Source organism: Athene cunicularia, assembly GCF_003259725.1.
Source record: "Athene cunicularia isolate RWA chromosome 3 unlocalized genomic scaffold, athCun1 chr3_part1, whole genome shotgun sequence".
Classification (NCBI taxonomy): domain Eukaryota; kingdom Metazoa; phylum Chordata; class Aves; order Strigiformes; family Strigidae; genus Athene; species Athene cunicularia.
Window position 1 is genome coordinate 123,042,571 of NW_020799097.1, and position 27,218 is coordinate 123,069,788.

Genomic DNA, 27,218 nt, shown 5'->3' on the forward strand with positions numbered 1-27,218 from the left:
CACTTCTCCTGGAGGAGGAAGAATGATTGGCTCTCTTCATTCTTTCTACTGGCCCTAAGGCTACAGCCTGTGTTTTATTTGGTGTTTCAGGCTGTTTCACTGCCACTTAGTGTTCGTATGTGTGTATACTGATCATGGACCTGGTAGAAGGGGAGTCAAAGAGGAATTTTCTGGCCTCCACTTCCTCTTTTTCTTCTTTTTCTTGTCTTTCTCCCTTCCCACCCTAGCCCCAGCTTCTGTTTCCCAGCAGAGCTACTCTACGTTACCCTGCCAAAGGACATCTCACAGTATGGCTCTGCAGGTTGTCAACTATCTGTAGCCTTCATTCTAATATTCAATTAGATGGGTGCCTCTAACCTTCAGTTAGATGGAAAAGGAAGAATGAAGAGAAACTTCTATGTGGTTGCTTGCGGTGCAGTATGTACCATGTTTGCTGGGGAACAGGGACTTAAATCTCCGGCATCCTCCCTGACAGAAGAGGGATGTCTTCTGCAAGCTTCATCTTCACTGTATAATACTGAGACTTTGGCTACTAATGGCCAATGCTTAATCATTTAAAGATGACAGCATGTGTGGATCCAACAGGACCTATCAACTTTTACCTACAAGAAGAAGGGAAGCTTGCAATGGTACCAAGTGCTCTATTTCCTCTTAACTGAGGATCATCGACATGTATTTACTATGGCAGAGAATACTAACACAGTTTAGCTTGATAAAATTAAGGAAGAGAAAGAGAATAGGACATAACTAAAGATCAAGTATACAGACTCCCAGAGAGCTAAAGTCCTGAAAATGCCATAAAACCTACTAGACTTCCTTTTTGCTGCCATCAGGGAAGACGATTTTTTTTTTAAGTACAATGGCAGCAAATAAACTAAAGAAGTAAAAAAAAGATATGTTTTCAATCACCCTGAAGAAATCCCTCACCATGAAGGAGCCTATGTGAAGCTTCACCTTTCTGATTATTTTTGAACATCCTGCTTAGACCACTGTACTGATTATGGACTTGATTAAGTGCTCTTCCGAAATGAGGAGTTCTACACTAATTAACACCCCAGAAAGCTCTAGTCCTAAATCCCACATAAGAGTCTCTGGCACTCACAAGCTTCACAGGATTTTTGGGTGTTCACCACCTCCCAGGCAGGGTGTGTCCTCAAATGGCAGAACTGAGAAGAAAAAAAAAAAAAAAAAAAAAAAAAAAAAAAAAAAAAAATCCTCTCAAAATACAAGTAAAACATGCTTCTGATGCAAAATTAGCATTTGGCGGAGAAGTGACTCACGGTGACTGAGGACTTCGTGCATCCCTTCTCTGAAGCAGCCAGGATCTTTTTCTGGCTTGTGAATCACCAGAAAATGGTAGATGAGTACGTCTTGACCTAAGCAAAAACTGAGGGTGTTAAAGAAGAAGATGAACAGCTCTACTCTGCTCTCTGAAATAGCACTGCTGGCAAATTTGTGATGCCAGGAAGAGGGGAAATAGTGTTTCCACAGGTGGCTTAAAAGGCGAAAAGCCTCCTTTACAGTGAATTCTTGGGCTTTGGAAAGCCTGACTGTGAACTGAAAGTGGATTCACCAGCATGTGGAGCAGCTCCAGCATGGGAAGGGGACATGTCAGCTCCCTTGAGGGTTTAAACCTTTTTTTTTGCAGGGCCTGGCATGTTTTGCAGATGCTTTTGTGACCCAGAACCCCTCACAGAGTCCAAAAATCCCATCTTAAGGCTCTTTACAGAAACCCGACAGACTCTGAGAAGAAGTGGTGGGAGAGGGGATCAGGAAAGCACCTGAGCATCACTCTAAACCCCAATCTATAGTCTCCCTCTTCAGACACAGCCCCATGTGAGCAGCACTGGGTGCAGCAGAGCCAGATACTCAAGGGCAGGCCACATGAATTGCAGTTTTACCAGCCAAACTGCTACAGGACGGAAGAAAAGAGACACTGTATGTTTATGAAACAGAGCACATATATAATTCATTTGTGTTAGAGTCCAGGTGCATGAAATCAGCATGTTTGTTGGCAAACTCTTTCTGACCAAGGCAGGGCACAGCACGAAGCCAACAGACACAGCTGGCTGTCCAAAGGCTACCCCAATGCCCCAGATGTGCTGCTCTCTTGCTTTTTGCCCCCACAGGCATGCTTTGCAGGGGGGGTGATTGCAGGAGACCTCCTTGTCCAGACAAGGAGAGGTATTGAAATACATTTTGTTTGTGATCGAATAGCTGTCCTGACTGGGTTTCCTGGTTGCTAAGGTGAAAATACCAGCCCTTCTGCTCCTTGTTTCATAATTATCCCCTTGTCATACTTTGTTCCTACATCTCATTTAATTATTTTTTAAATCCAGTTGACTCCCCACAGTAATGTCTCTGACTCAAGCAGTCTCTCATCCTGTAGCGCAGAGAAATGTTGATGATGATCTTTTTTTTCTTCATATCAAGTAGAATTAAGTGCCAGCTTTTGTCATGGCTACAAAACATTCTCCTCTCTCGGTAGAGGATTCCCTTTGGATAACTGCTTATCACAAAATAGTACCTTTCCAAGCATCCCTCCTTAATTATCCTCCCGGTCAAGATTTCCAGGACCTTCTGACTGCAAAAACACCATGACACTGATGTCATGGTTTTAACCTGAGCTCTTCTTAAACAATCTAACAGGTTTTGTGGGTAGTGTAGCCATTACTACACTCAAGGTAATCAGGGTAAATACTCAAGGTGGTGGTGAGGAAAAATCTTAGCTGAGCTTTGTTTTATGGCAGCATTATGGTATCTGGTATGGTGCTGCTGAGGCACTTGAAGGGTGTCTGGGCAAGTGCCTGGGTATGTCATTTCTTGTGACTCCAGACATCCAGGTGCAAAACCCATTTTTGCCACTTGCGTTGTGAATGTAGGCAAGCGACTTCAGACTTTTGTGCTTCTCTTCTTCAAACCTGAAAGGAAGGTGAGAAGCACTTCCCCCATCGCAGGAGAGCTGTACGATGCTGCTGCTGAAGGGGTCTCGAGGGGGAGCCCACAGAGGCTTTCCACAAGGGTGTTGTGAGGTAGGATCACCCACCTGCCCTAAGGTACCTGCTGAACCTTTTTGTTGAGCAGCAAAGGAGCGATGAACAAGCGACACTGGGCCAGCCATGTAGATCTGAGTTCAAAACACTGCCTTAGTGAGGCTGCCACGTTGAGCTCTTCAGCTAAGTATGGCAACAAAGACAGGCAAAAAAAAAAAAAAAAAGGAGTAAAATTCAAATACTGCAATTGCTTTCATGGTAATCAGCACAGCATTATTCAGAATGATTTGTTATTTTACACTGTCGGCTATTATCTTCTGGCAGTCACCATGAGTTAAACAAATATCTGATATTGCAAGGGACTGGTTTTTGTGTGCCTTTGACAAGAACCTCACCACAATAAGGAGCCCAAAGAGAGGGAAATGTTGTTCTGCAGTCTCTGTTTCTCTCCTGATGTATGAATCATGGCAGTCCTTCCTTGGCACTTATTATGCTTGGTGCTTACGGTAGTGCTTTGATGTCAACCTCGCTTGAAGTGCCTTTTGTATAGCAATAGAAGAAACACGCCCCGTGGACTTTGTAACATTCTCCCTTTCTTCGGATGGAGAAGTGCTCGGAGTGAGAGGGGATGCAGGGATAAACTCCACAGCTTGACCCAACATGACAAATTTTGAATATGAATAAGTAATATCAAAGCAATATCCAGGCCTTTACTTGAGCAAAAACATTTTATTTTCTTTTTTATTTTTTAATGCCTTCTGGATAGGCAGAGCAGGTAGCAAGTGCCTGGGTAATAAGTGATTAAATAACTCTTCAGCTGTACAGGTTCACAGCAAATTGTCTAATCTTATTACAAGTCATAAACCAAGGGAAGTAGGAAAACAAGAAACACTAAAGAATACAGAAAATTAGAAATACTCTATTTTGCCTTGACTTTTGTCTTGTCTTTTCAACCAAATTCTTTAGAAATCCAAATCTTGAACTACCCCAGTGAATGGGAGAGCTTCAGACTCATGAGCTGCCTGTTTCTGGGCACTGAATAGGATCAAACACAAAATGGGATGAGGCTCCAGAGCTGGAATTCTCATTTGGGTTCATTCTTAATATCAATATTTCTCCTGCCATCAGGTCTTGTTCATTCAATATGCCTGGGTTGCTCAGGCTCTCCCAGCAACCACAAGAATACCCTGCCAATCCACAGGGATTTCCTATAGTGCTATTTTTAGAAAAAATGTAGAATTTTGAATCAAAGAAAAAAAAAAACGCTTAGGCCAGCGTTCCATCTGTGTCAAGCTTGGCTGGTTTTCAATCAATCTTTTCATTAAATTTTCAAGTTTTGATGGAAAAGAAAAGGAGGATTGAGTACACCCTCTAGGAAAATTTTGTAGGGAAAAATTTTGCATGTCAAGCAAACCAGCTACAATTTGCCCAAAGCTGATCCACACTCACAAAACGTCTTTGGTTTCTGGGGATATTTCTAGGTTTTGTCTGACTAATTTTGATGGTTTATTTAAGGTGTTGTTGGCATAAGCAAAGTATTTCTGGGCACTTTTTAAAAGCTTTTAGGTTTTGGGGGATTTTGTTGCTTTTATTCTGGAAGTGTTCATGTGCCCAACAGCTGACAAGCTGTTTCCAGGTCTAGTGGCTTGTCCAGTAAAATATATTAACATTCCCTATGGCCTCAATACATTTCTGGGATGCTCAGAAAAATAAAGGGCTGCCATTCCCAACTCAAAGCCTCTTACCAAGTACTCTGCTTGCTATGTAAAAACCCTTGCGGTCCTGTGGCATTTGTAATGTAAAGTTGTGGGCGGGGGAGTATAATGTACTATCCCTTTCAATTCCTACCAGACCAGATTCAAGGTCACCCACCTGGAAGCTTCAGGAGACAAACCCATGGCTTCTTGTTTTATAATTGTAAGCCACTTGTGAAAATCTTGCCTGATACCGCCCAAAGTTCCTTGGCCCAAAGAAAGATGTTTTGCAAAGTTGTTTTTTCCTTGCAATACTTTTTTTTCCCTTTTTTTTCAGGAGCTCCTTTTTTAGGGCAGGGTGGTGTTAGCAACTTTTTGAGATGTTGCATGCTGTCAAACACATGAGAGCCAAAATGAGGTGGCCCAGTGGTCCTCCAAGGCAGAGGGCTAGCATTCCCAGGTGGCTACGGCACATCTGTCTGGTATTTCACACCTGGCAGCCCCTTCAGTCACTTGATCAACATCAAGCCAGCTTCATCCAAGTAAAGCCATTTTTATTTTTATTTCAAAGACATGGCTGCTCTCACTGGATGCCAGCGGTGGGCACAGCTTTCCATCTCCCTTCTCCCCAAGCCTTGGCTGGGCCCTAGGGTCCTCTAATGTTTGAGATCTTCCTTTCGATCTCAGATTTAGCCTTGAGAAGAGTAGACTGCTCACTGCCCAGCTGGAGCCATCCAGGAGCTACTCCCCAATAAACATTTTCTCTTTTGTTTTGCCCAGTAATGTTATCCGGGTCATTGTTTTACCTTTCCTGTTCAGGCCCACTGAAGGTAATCCAAAATCAAGTATAAACCATAAGACCAGGAGCTCTCAGAAGGGTCCATCTTCACCCATCCTTTAGATGCCCACCTCACCTTCTCCATCATGTTCCCCACCATGTCAAGAGCTTGCAAGATTACTCACTCCCTCTTGGTGATGTCTCACCGATCCCACCATGGCTAGGATTTGCTGGGGTAATTCTGCACCAAGGTTGTGGCCAGATCTTCATCCCTCTATGACATTTGTGGGGGAGTGGGATGTCCCTCATCTACCTGAACTGGGTCTCTGTAACAAAAAAAAAAAACAAATAATCTAATAATCTAAGGCTCAGCTCTGTAACAGTGAGCAGGTCCATAAAAAAAAAAATAAAAAATCAGAGTTGACTTTTCTCCACACAGCTCCATGTTTACCTCTGAACATCAGCACTCACTTCAGGGCTGTGTTTCCATATAAGACACACACACCCCCCTTAGATAATTACACTTAATTGCTAGTGTCGGTGTCTCAGACGTCCGCCAGGCTCCACTCCGATTACAATGACAGTGCTTGGGAGCTGAGCAGGTCCACCACGCATGGTCCAAGCTGCATTCCGAGGATGCCCAGTGCCACTTGTGCCCCTAACCCACTCCACTGGCAGCTCTGTGAAAATCAAAAAGATCCACAGTCTGTTAGGGTGAGATGCAGAATCTGTCCCAGCATGCAGGCAACTCGGTCTGGTAGTTATCTAGGAGGTGGGAATAGTCCCTTTCATCTCAGCAAATCAACTCCCAAGGATAAAGATGGTGAGGCAGCTGACAGCAGCTGAGTTTATTACAGCTTTTAATTTAGAAGAAACAACCCGCTAACGTGTGCTCTGAGCAGATGGGTGTCACACAAGCCAGGGTTTTAGGAAGCACTCCCGATTTTTCCAGACTTCTTAAAACTTTCCCATTACCTTTTTTTAGTCTCATAGAGATCAGCAAGGGCCAAAGTGGGGTGGCGGTGGAGCCGGGGCCAGGGAAAGGTAGGAGGGACAGGCTGAAGGCCCTCTGACCCAGGATAGGGAGAACTGAGGCTGGCGTAACTTCTGCCCCGTGGGAATCTGCAATGGATAACCCTCTTCCATGAGCCGTGGATTTGCTCCTGGAGCTGTTGTTCCTGTGCTCATACTGCTTTTCTCACCCAGAAAATGTCCTCTTTGAGGGAAGGACCTCACAGAGCTTTATGAAGGCACTAGTCTGGCCCCAGCAGATAGCTGAGAAGCCAGGTTTGCAAAAGTGTCTGAAGTATTTTGTTCATTCCTCAAATGGAGTATAAAGAGAATTGCTATTTTTCTGACTTATTTTTCAAGACCTTTTCTTTCTTTTAGATTACTTTCCAAAATACCCACCCCTGCAGGCGGGTTAGCAAGGGCTTGGTGTTCACCCCTTAGAGTACAAGTTAATGTGAGTGGGCATACGATACCTGCCAGCCTGGCTGTTTGCTTAAGGAGCTCCTTGCTGATGTGCACAGCACCAGGAATAGGGGTTTATTGGCAAATAATCCTTCATTCTTGAAGGCACTCTGAAATATCAAGAGATAAATGTTAATTTCAGCGATTCCCCAAGCTGTGATGACAGAGATTGTTCACAGCATTTATCTGTGTCACTTCAGCCAAAAATTGTCGTAATACTTCTTGGCAATTATTTGAAAAAGCTGTTGCAATGTGCCACCTGCCCCTCTGTGCAATGTGCCTGTCCTGTTCTTTTACTGGCAGCTACGGGAACCAGATGCCAAGATGTGGAAGATAATTTCCTCATGGCAAGGAGCATCTGGTTCTTTAGTAATCTGAAAAGACCATTGTGCCAACCAACTTCCCTGGTGTTGCATTTGGTTGCACAATAGGGTTATACGTGATCTAGCAGTAAAATATTGCTCTTCCAGGCACCTCTGTCTTCAGGTGACTTTTGAATGTAGATTTGTTGCTTTGCCCAAAAGACCTGATTTCTTGAAAGTTTCTCAGCTTATCTATGACGTCCTTGTTTCTCAGCCAAACTTTTTTCCTAGCCTCAGACTTAACCACATCTCTGCTGTTTACAGTGGCCTCTTCTTTCCTTGTAAAAGATTTATATAATGTACTACACCAAGATTTGCTGACCTTTTCCCCACACTCCTCACTTTTGCCTTCTGTTTGTCTCACCCAACTTCAAGCAGTTCTCTGAAAAACCTAAATAAGGAGTTTTGCCATCCTGGGTTGCCCCTGTAGTCAATGGCCCAGAAGACACAAGAGGTATTTCTCCAAACAGGAGTTATAGCCAGGCAAGATTGTCTTCTATATGGTCTCTCTTTCCACTGAGTCTAGATGAGGCCTTCAGTGACCATGGTCTTATCTTGGGCATCTTAGTGATATGCCTTTAGCTAACTTTTAATTCACTTGTGCTATGATGGTGCTTTATCCAGACCTCAGTCAGGCATCACACAGGTATCTGGGCTAAGATCTGGGCTATGGGGCAGGGTGGACTCCAGGTTCCAAACCAGAAGGATTTTGTGGATATCTGCTTTGGGGACGCATTATGGGTATAAAAAAGCCAACAGCCACATAAGGTGCAACACAGTGAAGAAAGCAGCCTTCCACTAACGTTGGGTTTTTGGCTGATGAAAACTATGTCTTCTGTCTTCTATCAAACACACTGAAATGTAAAGGCATTAAATTAAATAATTTCCTCCTTTAAAAAAAAAAAATACCCAGCAGGTTTTTTCATATATTAACATTTACTGTACTAGAGCAGAGAATTATTGCGGTAGAGCTAAACTACTGTGGCTCGAAGAGTTCTGCAAAAATAGTTGTTCTATATTAGACAAACATCGAGTTTTGGTTAGTCTGAGGTAGCAGCAAATGAGGCAGAAATAAAAAACTTGGAAAGTTAAGAGATTGCTCTCTCTGTTCAGTTTGCTACTTACGTAGGAGACATTCTTGATTTTATAAGAATCTTTCTTTACGTTCCTCCTTAATCTGATGTTGTTTGCCAGGATCTGGAAAATAAAAATTAAAAATAATGGAACATCCTGCACTGATTATGAGACATTTATACCTTGAATGCAGCCTATTGCTATTCTTAATCTATTATTAACTGTCCTTTTGTAGCCCAATACGGATTGGGTAAACTGAGCTGCTTTGAAAACAGGCTTCCCCTGCACATTGACTGAAGAAGGGATGATGGACATGGTTTGGGATCCACATCTTGTTTTGCTCCTGGGGCACCTCTTGCCTGTTTCTCCTGCCTGCAGTAGAGAAGTCCAGGAGCATAACTGCCAGGCCAGAAGTCATGGTCTTCACTAGGTTCCTCCCAAAACCCACCAAGATGCTCACGCAGGAGGATTTCTCACCTAGGGCTTACATTTCAGCAGCTCTAACTGAGCAAACACAGAGGGACCACCAGGTCCCTATCACACCTGTGGGCAAAAGCCCCGGAAGACCAGGTTAGCACAAAGTTAGGTGTGGGATAGCTGCTCTTGTGACATGGCTGCTGGTTAAGTGCCTGAGTGGAAAAACTTTACTGAGAGGTACATTGTGCTGCCTAAAAATAACTACCACTTCTTTATCCAAACCACAGTCCTCTGGAGAGCTCCACTATTTAAGCACATTTGGATGCTAAGAGGAATCCTAATCAGCGAGACATTTCGCTTTGGCCACAGACCTCTCTGAAGTCACTGGGAAGCATCCGCAGAGGCGATGGGAGAACTTGGCTGTCACCCATGCCTACGCACTGCAGCAGTGAATTTGCTGTTTTAGTGGTTTCTTTTAATTGGGGTGATTGCTTGCATGCAGAGGAGCAAATTAAAATCCTGTGAACTCAGCTATATAAAGAAGCTCACAGCTAGGCGGACAAGGCTGACATGAGTGGGAGGTATCACTTGTCACCCCACCCTCTGCCCTGTGGGAAAAGATCCCCTCCAGACACTGTGTTTGCCTTTTCAAGAGTGTTTGCCTGGAGAGAAGAGGCTCCCCAGGACCTGGTGTCTTCCCATGGGCTGTCTGCAGCATCCTTTGAGGAGACCACAACCTGTCATGCTAGGCCTGTGCCTCCAAGCTCATTTCTCATCTGCCTCCCCCGTCGTCGTCACCAGGACTCCTGCATCTTCCCCTCAAGCAGGTGGATGGGACTTGGATGGGGATGGTCAAAGTCCACTTGAATGCAGCAGCTCCTGTTCCTCCACCACCCTCACCCCCAGCTGGGGCTTCTTTTTATGGACCCTGATTTTGCTCCTTCCACAACAGGAGACGTTTCAAACATTATTTTTAAAAATATATATATATATCATCCCACAACATTTCCACTCTTTAAAGTACCTCTTTTTCTTCCTTCCCAGAGACTTTATTCCTTTAAATTTAAGATGGTGCTGGTCACCTTTGCTCCAAAAATACACAAAGCTGCTGCATAACTATTTTCCAAATAATTAATCTTTCCAGTGGAATAACTTAAAGCCCCACGTTTCCTGTTATGTTATACAGCTGCAATTTGTAAGGAGAGATCCCGCACTGTGCTACATGGGCAGAGGGCCAAGGACGTGGCGCTTTACCTACACAAGAGCCCTACATAAATAATCCTTAGCCGCAAGTTAAACAGTTAGGTACTGTTCGGTTCAAGAAAAAAGGAGAGGAAAAACAAAAGCCTTTCTTCTGGTTGTCATTTCACAGTTTGGCGTTCAATTTTCAGCGGTATTGTATTTTATTTTGTAAGCTTCAGGAGCTGGGAATGCCCCCTTCTCATATACCAGGGAAATAGGTGCTCAGTTCCACAACGAAAAAGCGGGTTTATTGATTAATTTCCATTTCAAACAAGTATTTTGTCTGCCATAAAAATTATAGCCTCCTGTATAGCTGGGATCTCAAGATACATCAAACATAAGCCTAGCAATCCTTGCTTTTCTGCCCAAAACCTGGCTTGGGGTGGAAATCATGGGAGATAGCCAGGAAATAAGGGAAGCACCCAGTGCCCTGGCTGGGACAGCCCTTGGAGGGCCACCAGAGCCAGGCATAAATCAGAGCTGCCCTGAGACAGCAAGAAAGGATGCCAGGAGCCGCACTGGTCCCCTGCCAGTTGCAGCATGGGGGCAGCGCCGAGATGATATAAAGCCTCCACTGGCAAGCCTTCGTTCCTCCTCCGCCTGGCACAACGGGCAGCACTGTCACTCTGAAGTGTGGGGGGTCTGGGCTCCTGAAATCGCTGAGTTTCTCTTGCCAAGTGCATTTTATATATCCGTTATAACAGAATCATATGTATTGGGGGGGATGCAGGGTTTAGCTGCAATAGTAGTAGTGTTTATAGGTATTATAAATCATCATCAGAGTCATGCATACTTCTGTTATACTTTCAGGAGGATAGTGAGAAGGATTGGGATATTGAAAAAGTCAGTTATTGTCATGGTTTGAGTCCGGAGAGCAACTGAGCACCACACACTCCTTCCCCCTCAGGAATGGGAAGAAAAAAATAAAACAAAAGGCTCAGAGATCAAGAAAAGAACAGAGAGGGGCGATACACCCATTATGGTCACAGGCAAAAGACAGATTTGTTAGATGAAGAAAAAGAAATACAACTTAATTTAAACACCACCACCACCTAAATTAAAAATCAAACAGAGCAGGACAGTGAGAAATACAACCACATCTTATAAAAACCTCCTCCCACCCCTTCCTTCTTCCCAGGCTCAACTTTGCTCCCGATTTTTCTCCCTCTGCACCTCCAGCAGTGCAGGGGAGCAGGGAATGGGGGTTGTGGTCAGTTCATCACCCGTTGTTTCTGCCACCCCTTTCCCCCCAGAGGGAGGACTCCTCACACTCTTCCCTTGATCCAGCATGGGGTTTCTCTCACAGGAGACAATCCTCCATGAACTTTCTCTGACATGAGTACTTCTCACAGGCTGCAGCTCTTCCTGAACTGCTGCAGTGTGGGTTCTTCCCATGGGTTGCAATCCTCCCAGCACCAAACTACAACAGTGGGAGCTTCCCTCGGTGTCCTGGCATTTTTCAGGCTCAGTCCCCTGCTCTGGCGTGGGATCTTCCACAGGCTGCAGGAGGGCATCTGCTCCACCGGTGACCTTCACGGTTGCAGGGGCACAGCCTGACCTCTCACCATGGGCTGCAGGGGAGTCTCTGCTCCAGCAAGACCTCCCCCCGCCTTCCTTTCTTCCACTGACCTCAGTGTTTGCAGAGGTGTCTCCCTCACAACTCCTCCTCACAACTCCCACTCTTACTCCTAGATTCCCCTTCTTAAATACGTTATCTCAGAGGTGCAGGCACCATTGCTAATTGTCCCAACCTTGGCCAGAGATGGGTCCAACGTGGAGCTGGGGGAGCTTCAAGAAGCTTTTCACAGAGGCTACTGCTGCAGCCACCTCCCCTGCTGCCAAAACCCCCACAACACAGACAAACCCAGCACAGCTGTTAATTGTTGTCTTCTCAAATTGAAGGAAAGCATTTCAAAGGCTTACACCTCCAGGGGCTAATGCAGCAAAGCACATAGGCATGGTGTGCTTGCTCACGGGTCAGACTCCCAAGGCTATTTCATCTCTAAAAATACAGCAAGGAGCTTGATAGAAGTTTGCTGTGGGATGGAAGGGTCCAAAAGCATCTAAGCCAGTTCAGCATCTAACTCCCTGTGCTGTCAGTGGGACTTTAGGTCTGTATTTGCACTTCCAGGCCCCTAAATACATGTTAGCTCCTAACCTGTGGTTAACAGGGGCTAACATGAAGGGGATGGGATGAAGTGGAGGATGTGTCCCTTGTAAGAGGGACCTTACACTGGCTGTTTGCCTCCTCCTTTTGGGGAGGAGACTAGGATCTGAATGCACTCTTTAAAATCACAGCTTGCCCAGACCAGTGAGGGAGCAAGCCCAGAAAGATTACTTCCAGCACCTCCCAAATTTTCAGGATATCCCTCTCTATTTCAGGGGATACTGTCAGACCTTCAGGCAATGGAGTGGGCTTGCTGGGAGGAGCGAGTGAGGAGACTGGTTGCCTCAGTTTCCCCTTGGCCTTATCCACAGCTCCTGCTCACACTGATGGGACTCATCCCAGGTGATGGAGAAGAGCCTGGTGCCCATGTCAAGAGCAGTCCCGGCCGGTCAGACACACTGCCCTGGTGTCTGGAACACACAGCATCACATCAGCCCCAACGTACAGGCAAAGAGGAGAAAATTTTCCAAAAGGCTTGGAAATTATCTTGTTTTATGCTTAGAATAACCCCATTACCACAATATCCTGAATGAATTATGCCAGACTTCCCATGCACATACACGCACAAAAAAAAATTCCCCTTTGGGCTTCTTAACAACAGTGAAAATTTTCAGAAGGGAAAGCTCCTGAAAAGAGGGAATTTGAATAAAAAATGTCTTTTGGAATGTAACTACAAATGAGTATCATCATGCTTTGATATTTATAATGGCAATCGTTCTCCTCATTGTGAAATACACTTTCTTTTGTACTAGCAAATTTTTGAAAAATGCTTAATCTTGCACATAATGTGCATTAGGAAACTACTCAAATTAAGACCTCTTTGAGACGCTGATCAATGCTAAAAAAAAAAAAAAAAAAAAAAAAAGCAGCTCAGAGAAGGAAAATTATTTCCTCCCAGCAAGAGAGGGTTATTTATTGTAAACGCGGATGGGGGTAGCTTTTGCTACATTATGAGAAATTATGTTCGTGTCTTAACATTTCCTATCCAAGACCATAGCTGGTGGATTTGCAAACAGACAAGGTGCCTGTAGAAGTAATCGTGCTTCAAGAGCATTTAACATCCTCCTTGCACATGGGTAAATATCCCACATGCCGTTAAACTCTGGGCATCTGATGGAGCTGATATCACAGAGCTGGAGAAGCAATTAAACCACGGTTGTCGTTATAGTGTCTCAGTAGCCGATTGGGCTGTGATAATGGAAAAATTAAGCCCTTGCAAGTGGGCTGTGGAAAGAGATGGTCAGAAAAGAAGAATGAAACCCCACCTTGGCTGTCTCTCGTCAGCTAACGAGAGGGGTCTATCACAACAGCACACCCATCAAAATTTATAGGTACTGCCTAAAGCTACCAAAATATTGACAGAGCTATCAAAACACAAGGGATATTAATGCAAAGACTTCCTTGCTTTGTAGAAAGCTGATTTGGGGGGCGGGACTGAGAGTTCAGGTTCTCAGGGAATTGGCAGGCACGGCTACAACCTCTTGGTTTCAGCAAAAATAAATAGCAGCAGAGGGAAGATGTCTTGGAATTAGCATCATGACCTGACACGGGTAAAATCAACCCTTCAGGGTGCAGGGCAGAGCCTGTTCCTGTATAATCAGTTGTAATATCTGACTGGTGTGTGAGTCCCGGGCTGCACCCTACTCTATCCCACGCTGAAATACTGCTGGTGGAGGGGGGATGGGCTGGGGGAGCTGCTGCTGGCAGTTAATGGGAGTTGAGAAGCAGCATAACGTTGCTAGTGATGAACAAGCTGGTATCAGTAAGTAAGCAAGCAGAGGTTGGTCTTAGTACTGCTAAGAGGTTACTTTAGAGATAGGATTGGGTTAGTGTGTTCAGGAACGATATGCCTTTTAAAATCAAGTGGTGAATTCAGCTGAAACACTGCAAGTCACCTTTGGGGTCAGCCATAGAGGTATCCTCTCACCTTATTTTTAAAACCAGTTGAGCTTTCAGGAAGTTTGCCTGCACAAAAGACCGTACTCAGTCCTCGAGTGTATGTCTCTCTCCTGACACCCCCCTCTCCCCCGCTTCAGTCCCATCCTCCCAGCAGAAACCAAATTCAGCAGATGGAACAAGGACCCAAGATTATGTCTATGCTGTGAAATGGAAGAGAACCAGCAGTGAGGCCTGGGCCTGGCAGCACTGCCTGGCAGGTAGATGGTTCCCTGGCTCCGGATGCTCTTCTGAGAAGTGGTCAGACTCAGCTCTGGCACCACTGGCCCCCATCCTTTCATGTTATCCCAATGAGGTTTTGTGCCCAAACACCCTCATGCCACCCCCCAGGGCATGTAAAATCCTTTTCCCGGTCATGCCATGAAAACCTTTTGCTGGCAAGCTGCAACAGAGAGATGACGCTATTTTAAATACTGGGAAAAAAAAAAACAAAAATAGAGTAAGAATCCTTTGCAGTGTATGGGGTGGTGCACAGGGAGCACACACAGCCAACCTGATGTTTAGCTTTGGGGCCAGAGGCTGCTCCCTGCCTGTCTTATTTAGAAATATGCAAGATGAATGCACAGAAAAGGATTTTCCCCAAGGCTTTGGGTAGAAGCGTCCCACTGAGGGAAAAGCTGATGAGCCGACATCTTCCTATCTCCTAGGGGAGTCCCAAGGAGTCCCAGTACTCCCTGCGCTGGGAGTGTCTTGGGTACGACTGGACTTTTTCCTGTGGCAGTGGTTTGGGTGACCAGTAAAACACCACACAGTTTCTATTGCTGCATTTTTAGCACGATCACGACCTAAGCAAGTGCCAAGCAGCAGCTGTGGGTGCGTGGGCAGCCTCCACTCAGCCGGTAGATGTGGCATTCGAGGGAGCTCCCCAGGACCCAGGCAGCCCGTGATCTCCTCAAGCCCCTTGAAATCAGGCTGGCAAGCTGAGGGCTGGCTGGCAACCAGGGCAAAAACTACCTTCAGTGCTGCTCCTGACTGAGCACTTTCCATGGATGGAGAGTGCCAGAGCTAAGTAGCCAGGTCTGGCCAAGTCCCTGAGCAAGCCCACGGGCAGATGACACCATGCGGGCATTCAGCTGGTATCTAAGTAGTATACTAGAAGCAGGGGTGCTGGCCCGTGCTACACTTTCAGTTTAACGGAAGCATTTTGGTTTTCTGTGAAGCTTTTCTCAAACATAATCAATTTTGCTTCCTTTTTAAAATTTTTATTTAGCATCTTCTTTTCTTTTCCAGCAAGGAAAACTGCAGAAGGAGAGAGAAGCCAGACCAGGTGAATAAACAGAAACCAAAATGCTTAAAAGCTGTTCATGGTCATTTTTCATTTCAAAGCAAAATAAGCACAGAGTAAAACACTGGACTAGATTAAATCCTTGCCTTTTCCTCATTCTTGCTCTTAGCAAAGCCACGAGTCCACTTCTTTCATCAGACTCATCCCAAATGCTGGGTGTCCTGGAAATGGCTTGGTGTCAGCACAATTCTTATTAGACATGAGAGAATTCCTAACAGCAAATTGCCCCAAAAAACTTCTATCAGCACTTGCATATCATTAGATACAGACGAGACACAAAGCCAGGGTAAATTCAGCTTTATTTTGTCCACCATTTATAGTTTGGGTATTTTCTTCCAAGTTTGAAGCAATGGGTGGTGAATAGGCAGAGAAAGATGAGGAAGATATGGAAGGGACAGGATGAGAGATCACATATGGCTCAGGGAAAGGGACGTAGCAGGAGAGGTGATGAATTGATGAAAAAAAAGCAAACCAACCAAAAAGTAAAATAAACTTACAGAAATGTGGAGGAGTTCCAGTAAAGGGGGAAAGAGAAACAATCTGGAAATGGCAGGCTGTGATGCGGACAGTATATTTAGTTAAGCCACTGGCACTTTCCTCTGGTGGGAAGAGTGACAATTGCAGGGCTTAGGTCTTAATCCAACAAGGGAATTTCAACATGGGCTTATTTTTAAACATGTGAGTAATCCTCATGTTTTCAGTTCAGAAAGGTAGATCCCAGCTCGTATCAAGCCTGTTGCCAGCATGGACCTCACTGTTAGAAAAAAAAAAAAAACGTTTTGAACCTCTTTTAAGCCTCATGTTTTATTTTTCTCAGTGAAAAGACTTATATACCCAAATTTATTCGAATTAACAAGGACATGGAGGAGTGTGCTGTGAGATGGGGCAACGGGGTTCCTCAAGACTTCCTCAGGACTGAGACAGGTCTGCCTGGGGAGGCTGCTCTTGCTCCCATTGTGTTTTGCTGAGAGCAGAGCTGGCGACCAAATCAGTGTGATGGAGACATTTCCAGAAGGATGGAAAAACGCAAGCAGCCAGCGGGACATGGGCACCCAAGACATCACAGCCACAGGAATGGGATTTGCCCAGTGCAGAGCACAGCCACCTCTATCCCAAGCTCTTGCAACCTGTATGGAGCTTGGCTTGGGTGTGAAGGGATGCAGAAGAGCATATCCGAGGGTGAGCCTGGCTCTTTCATTCAGAGCTCAATTTATAATAATTGTATTTTAGATAATATAATATTATTATATTAATTTCTTGATTTTTCCCAAATGCACGGCCTCCTCTTAAAAGTCAGTCCATGCAGAAGTTTCACATCAGGAATTTTATTTCACTGAATTTTAGGGTGGTTTTGGGTGGAGGGGAGGCAGCATCCCTAGTTCGTTTGCACCCACCCTTCCAAAATGCTCACAAAACCTAGTATTTTGAAGCACAAACTTTTTGCACACTGAGAAACCAGTGATGCTTGGAGTCAAACACTCAGCTTGGGAGCAAGCTGATGCTGCACAGGGATGATCCCACTCTCTCTGACATTTTACCACTTGCTGCAAGCACTCTAGTCTCCCCTGACACAGCAAAGCCCACCACATGCTGGTCCTTAAGTGCCAGTGATCTCTGTCAATACCCAAACAGATCCTCATCCCCGCCTCTCTGTGCTGAGTTTTGCACTGATAAACCTGCCGGGTGTTCAAACGTCCACAGAGTGATGTGTCTCCTCTTAGCCAGCTCCATACTCCTCCAGATCTTCAAGATCTTCAGGAAATTTAGGAAATTAGGATGCCTGAAGGGCTCTCCATTTGCTGGATGTGAAACGATTTCACGGAGAGATGATTCCTCCGCTGGACTTTGATGCAGCGCTGGTGGACTCCACAGAGAGCCCCAAATCTGTGAGAAATTACCATCTTCCTTGAAAGGGAGCATATCTCATGGCGTTGGCTTGGTAGAGACCTGCCTGTGTCAGCCTGACTTCTTGTTTAACAGGTCAATTTTTGAGCAAATAGGCCCAGATAGGAAGTATTTGCCAGCAGGTTACTTCACTTGTTTCCATTAGATTGACATGAGCAATTTCCACAATGCTCCATAATGAAAAATTTCTTTTGTGAGATGGTTGAAACCAGTGGTATTTGGACAGTCCATCCTCACCCTTTTATCAGTGGCATCATAAGTCACTGAAACTGGTGCCTGATAAGGAGATCTCCATTAACTGTACTTCTACAAATATACATCAAATTGCATCTGAGCTTGCAAACCCTTCCAAGGCGAAATGAAGGAATATGAAGCAGATGGAGAAGAGAAATGACTGATATGAAGCTATATCAAAAAATATAGCAGTATTGCAAAAAAAAAAAAAAAAGAGGGAAAATTACTGGAGTGTCCTTTTATTTAGTACAAAAAGTCCTCCTCATATTTATGCAAGAATTTTATACTGTCTTAGGTAGGGGTTCTTTGCAACAAATGCTTTGCCATAGCTTGCTGCTATGGGGGCAATAGTGGGAGCTCAGAAAAGAAAACGCCAGGTTCTCTAACACCCCAGCCCTGAAATCTGGATTAAACAGCAGTGGTTTAAAAAGACCAGGCAAGAGCAGCAGCTTTATTTGCAAGAGTGTTATCTCTAGTGGTGGTGACAGTGATGGGAAATTTGGGCTAGAAATCCCCTCTAGCACCCCTCAGACTTTTGCCTTTAGTCACCTTTGAGAGCAACATTTTACCCTGCAGGGAAGGGATGGTGCCACTGGCTGGTGGCACTGAATTTACTCCATTGCCTCTTCTTCCTCCTCTGACCCTTACTATGAGGTGAGGAGGAGCAAGGTGGGGGAGTGAATGCCACAGCAGGACTTCAGAAATCCCCCCAGCATTAAAGACACAAGCCTCTGACTCCCATTTATTCTGGAAAAAAGGCATTTCCCCAGTGCCAACTGGGCAGCCACAAGAGTGAGAACTAGAATATGCTTCGCAAGGCTCGGGCGAGGCGAGGGGGCTTGTAAGGACGTGTGGCTCATTCTCCCCCACCTTTCTCCCCGAGGCAGACTGCAGCTGATAGCGTTCTGCCCCCTTTGCACCTCCCGGCCTCCCTCTCCCAGCCCTGTCTCTGCCAAGCCCAGCAGCTCGGCTCTGGGTGCTGCTGCAGCTCCCGCTCCTGCTGGCACGACTGCTGCTGAGCAGAGTGGGGAGGGCCATAATGACGCACCCCATTGGTATTAGAAGACTTCACCGGCTATTTATAGGCCCCGCCGACCGCAGAAGGCTCTCGGCCTCTCTTTTTCTCCCTCCCTCTCCCTGCCTTGCTCACTGGCTTCAGCTCAGTGCAGGAGGGGAAGCAAAACAAAGGTTGTAAATAAAATGGTAGGTCCAAGCGCGGCATTCCTGAGCATGGCAAAGTTTCTGCCTCTCTGCTATCGAAATCACCCGACGGATTCAGGCTGAACAAATTATTTCCAGAACACCGTTTTTTCACTCTGGTGTTCTTTCCTCCCAGTTTTTCAGCTTGGATTTCTTTCTTTTTTTGCCTTTTTTTTTTTTTTTTCTCTCTCTGTCTTTGCACAGTTTCATTTTCCAGTTCCTGGCATTGGCTTGGCTATTCCTCAGCAGGGCTGGATAAAGCCCAGAGAGGGGGAAACCTCTCTATTGAGCTTGGCAAATGTCCCCAGTTCCTGCCAAGCACTTCCCTGTGTGTCTTTTCCCATCCCTGGGCTGAGCCCTGACCCTTATTTTGGCCCATGACATCTTCTGATGCTTCCCTGACCACGGGGCCAGGCTACAGCTCCCACACTCACTCTCCGAAGGACAGAGTCCAGCACCCTTGTCATCCACACATTTGTGTCTCTCCAGCCCCTGCCCTGCTCCTGTGCTGGTGGGTGAGTCAGTGAGGACCAAGCTGATATGCAGATGGAAATGGTACCTGTGTGTCAATCCTGGGTGCTCCTTCAGCGTGAATAACCACAGCAATAAGTTTTGAATTGCTCTTGCAGGAGCACAGTTCACCCCATCTCAGGTCAAAGGCAGCATTTGGAAATGTGAGTAAAAAATGCAATACACCTGAATATGGCCAGCGAGGTAAAAACAACGAATAGTGTCCACAGCAAAGGCACTGATGGAGAGTTAAAGCCATTTATAATCACTTCAGTGAAGTGAAAAATAGAGATCACTGGAGGTGCACATCCACTCTTTTTTTTTAACAAAACAATGCTGATTTTCAGTATATTTATTGTCAGAAACACTCCTGCCTGCATGCAGGCCCTCAGGTTTACAACAGAGGTAAGAGAGGATAACTGTGGGAATTAAATCTGTAGCAAGATATTTTCCTTCTGCTTGCATATTGAATTAACCATCGCCCTACCTGAGAGCCTCCATTCCTTGCACCTCCATCAGCACCAGAGATAAAGCAATCAAAGGTTGGGGGTGTCTTCTCTGGAGAGATGAGTCTTATCCTTAAGTAAATCATTTTACCTCTCTGGTTTTGTGTGATACCCTGCTCCACGCTTATCTATTCGGACTTGCAGGCTGCAGGGCTGTGTCCCGCTGCTGGGGAGGGATTTACAGCACCGATGCCAGCCCTAGCCCCTGGGGGGTTTGAGGCTTGCAGCAATACTGGGGAATGAAATAACAGGGCCTGGGTCTTTCTCCCTGGAGAGGAATCACATATCCAGCTGCAGACGGCTAGTCCCAAAGCTAATGTATTGTGCTTTTTTAGATCATTACTTTTATTTTTAGAAAATAGCTTATTAAAAAAAGGATACAGATAATTCAAGAGCTATATTTGAACTTGGGGATGCTGCTTAATATTTGGCCTCAAAACAAGAGCATGTTACCTTCTCTTGACAAGCTCGTCCCTTCACAACTTTCTGATCACACTTTTAAACCTCAGTGTGCATGAGGCTCTTGCTAAATACATCTTACTGTGAGCTGTGTCATGACCTGCTCTTACGGGCTATGTGGGACAGGGTCTGAAAATTGGGTAAGAGAAAGAAAATTCTTATTATCATTATGAAGCTCCTTTAGAGGTCTCACAAAATGACATTTGCTATCCCTGCTAAGGTGAGCAGCCTGCCACCAGTTTAAAAAAAGTTGATGGAAAGGGGATGGGAAGTGTGCTGGCACAGGAAAAGTGCCCCTTCTCACCTGACCATGCTGGAGGGTGCATGCTGTGACACTGAAAAGCCACGTAACCCACTGTCCTCCCTCCTCACACCACCCCTCTGTAGAGACGAAAGCCTACAGACCCTTTTTTTCAAAGGCAGATCAGCATGTCCAGATTCATCCTTGTATTGCCTCCTTGCATGTAGGGATTGCCCTGGGCACACCAAACGCTGTGCTGCAACTAGCAGCCAGAACGCTGGGTTTTTCCATCCTTCTCAATTTGGAGATGCTCCAGCCCTGCCTTGAAAACTGCATGGTCACCCTGGAAATGTGGGATAAAGCAGTAAAATTTCAGGATGCCTCTGGAAGGCTTTTTTAAAAGCAGATCAGGACAGCCACCACAGGAAAATTATGTTTTCTTCTCCAGTTCTTGATTCTTCAGTTTTGGAGAGGCACATTCATAAACCATAAAAGCAAATTATCCCTCCACCGACACAGATCCAGCCCTGACCTTTCTGCATCATAAAACCGCTTTGTCAGATCGCCATATGTTTAAAATTGTTCCTTTCATTTATACCCCACTTTCTGCCAGCACCAATGTGTAAGGACTGCTGGAGAACTGGTAGTTCTCCTATGATAAAATCCTGATTTTGAGGGACTTGCAACTCCAGCTGGACAAACAGCTCATAGGATGTAATTTATGCTTGAATTTATGCTTGTCCACATGCACCTTACAGTTTTCTTGTTTGAAATGTTCTCACTGGGTATTTCCTACAACTCAGTCTCGTTTTCATGGACCACACGAAAGCATCCAGGCTATGAGTACTTGACACTTGGCATTTGACAGAGTAATTATGCTTGGTTCGTTGCTATTATTTATTGTATTTTTGTCAGCATTCCAGTTCTACCACTCCATTCCTAAGCATGAAATACCATAAGGCCTCTGCCCCAAATGGGCTGCAGTCAGATGACAACTGGTAGTGCAGGTAGTTTTAATGTTTCTAGCACACTTGGCTGTGGAAGCTTGCAAATGAACATCCATTAGGCATTTAAAAGGCCAGTGTAAAATTTCTGCTAGTTTCTATGATAAGTGCGAGAGGAAAAAAAAAAAAACAAACAGCTATTTTAACTGTGGTTTGGACTTTGGACATAAGAGTGAAGTGTTCAGTATTGTATTTTAATATAATAAATGCCGTATGGTTTCTGATAATGGAAAATACAAGCAACTTGGTGCATTATACATTCATGTATTAGATCAGAAACGTTTGTAAATCAGGCAATAAAGCTGTTTGAGCAGAAGTACTTACAAGACATTAGTGGACTAATATGAGATTCAAAATGACATGAAAAGTTGGTGTTTGACTGTGCTGTGTGGGGACACAGTGACATCAGACAGCTGAAAGCATTAACCAACAGTAGCAGCATGGAGCAAGCTTACAAACACATGTTTAAATATCACACTTTAGGAATAAAAATAATTAGAGATTTTTTTTTCGTTTAGGTAAAGAAGGGTCTGTTTCCTTGAAACAAGAGCTCTGGATCTTCTCTTTTGGTCATTTGCTAAGAGAAGGGATCAGAAACGTGATGCTAAACTGCTGGAGCAAGCATGTTATCCTGTTTACGTGATGGCAGTAATGACGTTAAAGTTAAAACTCAGGTTTTTTAAACTGCAGCATTATATTGTATGTCCTGTAATAAACCTGATAATTTTCATATAACTATTTAGAAAGATGAAGCTCATTTAAGAAAAACAAGTATATTACACTACACACAAGGATACCTTTGCTCCCAGTTCTACCTAACAATAGCCAACAGAAAAAGAATAAGAAGTATCTGAAGATCCAAGAGAAACGTTTAAAATGTCAATTGACAGTATCTCAGCACACGGTATTGTTATTTCTTTGCTAAATTCAGATGGTCTCCAAGAATCTATAAGCTCGTTGCAGCTGGACAGTGTTTATAGACATATGGCAGAAGATGGTTTTCAAAGGAATTTAAATATTGCAGGGAGTGGTTTTATATTTCAGGGCCCCAAGTTTGCTTTGTGATAGTGGTTTATTTTCACTGTTGCTCAAGAAAGGAGCCCTCTGTTCAGAGGGAAATGCAGAAGGTGTGAAGTGAACAAATAAAATGTTACATTTTCCATCCCTGGCATAGCAGAGGAATAGGAAGCAGCACAGCAGAAAAAGAGGAGTCTGGATAAACAGGAGAGATACACGACCTGAACAAATCAGACATATAATACTGGGTTGCGTTCCCTGAGTTGATGAACATAAATTAACACCTGATAAGATGACTGTGTTTGAGATAAAAATTTTGCTTTCCATGAACACCCTCTAAAATGGACTTAAATTCTTTCCATTTCCATAAACATTTCTAGCCACTAATCTAATTGACTGGAATGTTTTCAAAAAGTAAACATAGCTTAAAGTAATTCGCTGCTTTTATTCACATATAAGTGAGCATTTGCAGGTTTTTAAAGGTATTCCCTGAGGCAAATAACTAACTAAACAACCGTATTTTGTAAACAACTATGACAGTAAAAAAGCCAGGCTCTGAGGTCTTTCTGTGAAATCACCAAATCACCTCGATTATGCTCAAAAGAAAGAATATTTTTAGCAACTGTTCCCTTGAAGAGGACACACACCTGACACACACTTTATGATGCTCCCTGGAAAACGTAGTTGAAAGTGAAGTTTATATCACCAGGGCACCGGGACCAGAGATTTCTGACAGCTTGAGACACATATGGATGCAAGCGGGGAGGGGTCAGGCCTTCTTGCCAGACCCTGATTTGATCTGAGCTTTGAAATCTCAAATTCATGGGCTGCAGGGGAATTCCTCCCCCTTTACAAGGGTGGGAGAACTGCATCAAGCTCCTGGGACCTCTGCCGGCTACAGGCCCACTACTTGGCTCGAGCAGACCTGGTTGCCTGAGCTCCTTCTACTTTTTGCTTTGTTTCTTTCTCTCTAGTGACTTCTGTGGCAGCGTGGTGGGTTGACCCTGGCTGGATGCCAGGTGCCCACCAAAGGCCGCTCTATCACTCCCCTCCTCCACTGGACAAGGGAGAGAAAATATAACAAAAGGCTCGTGGGCTGAGATAAGGACAGGGAGACCACTCGGATTACCATCTCAGCAAAACAGGCTCGACTTGGGGAAATTAGTTCAATTTATTACCAATCAAAATCAGAGTAAGATAATGAGAAATAAACCCAATGAGAAATAAAACCTTTCCCCCATTCCTCCCTTCTTCCTGGGATTAACTTTACACCGAACTTCTCTCCCTCTGCTCCTCCAGCAGCACAGGGGGGCAGGGAATGGGGGTTGTAGTCAGTTCATCACCCGTTGTTCCTGCCGCTCCTTCCTCCTCAGAGGGAGGACTCCTCACATTCTTCCCCCGCTCCAGTGTGGGGGTCCTTCTCATGGGAGACAGTCCTCTACAAACTTCTCCAACATGTCCTTCTCACAGGCTACAGTCTTCCACAAACTGCAGCAGTGTAGGTCCCTCCCACGAGGTGCAGCCCTTCAGGCAAAACCCCCTCCTTCTGCACTGACCTTGATGGCTGCAGAGTTTCTTCTCACATGTTCTCACTCCTCTCTCTGCTGAGCTTTACAGTTTGTTTGGTTTTTCCTCATTCTTAAACACGTTATCGCAGAGGTGCTACCACCGTCACTGGTGGGTTCGGCCTTGGGCAGTGGTGGGTCCGTCTCAGCACGGGCTGGCACTGGCTCTGTCAGACACAGGGGAAGCTTCTGGCAGCCTCTGACAGAAGCCACCCCCAAAGCCTCCTGCTACCAAATCCTTGCCACACAAACCCCGTACAAGCAGCTGTGGAAACCTTCAGGTAAAGCCAGAGCCAAACCCAAGACCCATGACCTTCCTCCAGAGTTCTGCACCACGCACGCATTACAGAGCACGAGCTACTGAATTTCCAAGCCAGGGACAACAACTATCCCCACTGAGCTGATTCTTGTCTAAGGAGCACAAGTTAATTGCAGCGTTGAAGCAGTTTGGTAGAAATGCTGTAATTGCTAAACAGTCTAACTGAAGAGTAGCTTGGTTCAGTTCAGCTGAAGCAAACACGCTCCTAAACGCCTGACCCTAAACAACCAAACTCACAAAACCCAAATTAAACCACCTCAAACAGAAATCACCTTCGGCAGCTGGCCATGTTTTCAAACTTTTCTCTGTAACTCTGAAATTGAGATTTTAAAAGTAAAAGCCAAGATCTTAATATAATTACTTCCTCACCAGCGGTGGCCCTGAAGAAAAACTGCTGTTTATTGGGAAAGCTGCAGCACTGCAATGATATGAAATACTACCTGGGTTGCTGTCTCTGGGAGCACGCACACAGAGCCCCCACAGAAGGTTGTAGCAGCAGAGCAGGATGATTGCTTACAGACTTTCACCCTCCAAAAGCAATCGTGCCCGAATTCATGAGCTCAATTTCTGTCTCAATTCTGTCAGAATATTGCTCTTAAAGAAGATACAATTACAAAATTACAATCTACCCTGAAATCTCCACTCCTTTCAGTTCTTTGAAGGGGGTGTGTGTGTCTCTCTCTCTATATATATATATTTATTTCTCTATCATTGAATGGTAATTACGCTGTTCTTCATTTTATTTGCCAAATTGCACAGAATCTGATGCAAAGCCCTCTTCTGTGCAGTGCTCAGAAGTCGCCAAGCACCAATCAGTGCATAAGCACTGCTGAAGGCGGCAAAACCTTGCAAGTATTTTAACCTCTTACTATGTCAAGAAAAAAACCCCTACCCATCTTAAATTGTCTGCCTTTGCTATCAATTCAAATACAGGGATCCCTCATAAAAATCCTTTGTTATTTCCAATGACTACCTGAAATTAATCCCTTGCACCAAAGTAACAGTCTTGGGTTTCAATGGACAGGTTTGTGCACATCTGTATTCATAAATTTTAATGCAAACAGCCAGTCACTCAAAAGGAAAGCAAAATGCAGTGTGCGTAAAATAAAATGCAATAAAAGAACAATAGAGTGGATTCAGTTTATTCTAATCCAAGAGCAGTTAAAGCAAGAGCATATACACTAGCAGAGCTCAGCAGATTCCAACAGGAAAGGAAATATCAGTCAACAAATCCTCACAGTTTTATGAACATGTCGGGGTGGGTAAGCCTTCAGACGATTTCAAACCAGACTGAAGAAACAGGGTAGTTATTAAACGTTATTTTCCCAATATTATCTTAGAATTGAAAGATTTATGGCTTTATACAGCTGATGAGCAGAGCAGTGCTGCTGCCCAAGGAATTCTGCATGTAAGAAAGTCCCTAGACCCTCGGTACAAAGAAGAAGGTGTTAGGAGAAAGCCCAAAGGCATCAAGTCAGGTTTGTTCCATAGCGTTTGTGGATAAAATTCTAACAAAATATTATAGGTAATTTAACCTTCACTGTGTGCCAGCATTAGACATGCAGGAAGGTGTAAGACCTCACTTCTGCTCTTCAGTGAAAGAAAAATCCCACTCAAAGTCTACTAACTCTTATGCCACTACTTTTTAAATTTCTTTCTTTTTTTCCTGACCGGATGGCCTTACTGGTTTTATTTGTCTTTCATATTAGAGCAATTTGAGTACCATCCATCCCTGATTTCTTGCAAGATGCTATGGACTATAGGACAGCTAGCAGGATGATGCCTTAGATGATGTCGAAGGGATGACCCTGAAGGCCATTTTTTGGGTGTATGATTTAACACTCCTGCTTCAAATGAGGAACTGTGAAATCTTCACTCCAGCTTCCTGGATCTTGATAAAAGCAAGCAGGAGAAAATTGTAATTAGTCCCACTATTTCTAAAGTTAAAACCAAGAACAAATTATTGCAGGTTATAGTTTTTCAGCTCTTCAATTACTGTGGATGCCAAAATAAAAAAAAAAAATCTGTATTTATAGCACTCTGTCGAGGGAACAAGTTTTTAAAGCAAACAAAACTGTATATTTGCAGCCTGGGAAAATGCCAATGTAGTCCCTTATTCTGATAGCATTATCTCCTTATCTTGCAAAACTCTATCAGTTATTTTATGCTTTTACTGTGAAAAAAGCAGGTCTTAGTTTCAAGAGTTTGCGTGTAGAGATGAAGAGGTGAAACACAATTTGAGTATCTTACTTCCTTCACCAGGATTAAATTCTTAGTAAGGCTCCGGTTATTTGTTTGAACCTCCTAGTGGGCATTACTTCCCCACTCTAAAATAAATTTCCCCAATATTAATCATTTGTGTAAACAACATTAGTCCACTGATACTGCTCCTATCTGCCAATTCCCCTCAGCAGCACAAGAGGAATTGTGCTGTGTAACGGAGCTGTCAATGCTATTACTTTTTTCATTCATCTTGTCAAATTTTGACATCACACCGGAACCTGAGACGCAGTTTATTCTCTAAGAATGCCAGGAAAAAAAAAAAAAAAAAAAAAAAAAAAAAAAAGAAATAAATAATAGTATCGATGAATTTTTGATGGCAGTACTTTGTGTTCAGCAATTAGTGTAGCAAGTACTGCCCAACTGGCATGGACAGGAAGAAAGTCACAAATAATGCCCTTGACAAGTTAAATTCGCTTTTCCCCAAGTGTCTTCACCTATTTACAGCCCCAGGAATTGCTGCCATGTGCAAGTAGCTTCCTTCTTTTTTTTAACAAGGCAGATTCGCTCAGCATGTCTGCTCTTGAAGGATAGTTA

General features: G+C 44.4%; 2 long non-coding RNA genes across 4 annotated transcripts; both read right to left on the reverse strand.

Moving 5' to 3' along the window:
• Positions 1 to 5,930: 5,930 nt before the first annotated feature.
• Positions 5,931 to 8,501, reverse strand: LOC113478838. The gene is made up of 3 exons (XR_003398150.1): positions 8,426 to 8,501; positions 6,950 to 7,048; positions 5,931 to 6,145 (listed from the first exon to the last, which is right to left on the reverse strand). It is a non-coding gene; the product is annotated as an uncharacterized LOC113478838 (long non-coding RNA).
• A 7,269-nt stretch (positions 8,502 to 15,770) lies between these two features.
• LOC113478837 lies at positions 15,771 to 26,947 on the reverse strand. 3 transcript variants are annotated; one of them, XR_003398149.1, is made up of 3 exons: positions 26,125 to 26,947; positions 24,842 to 24,993; positions 15,771 to 16,195 (listed from the first exon to the last, which is right to left on the reverse strand). It is a non-coding gene; the product is annotated as an uncharacterized LOC113478837 (long non-coding RNA). The 3 variants fall into 3 exon arrangements; XR_003398147.1 differs by lacking the exon at positions 15,771 to 16,195 and adding an exon at positions 20,729 to 20,839; XR_003398148.1 differs by lacking the exon at positions 15,771 to 16,195 and adding an exon at positions 24,208 to 24,249.
• Positions 26,948 to 27,218: the final 271 nt, after the last annotated feature.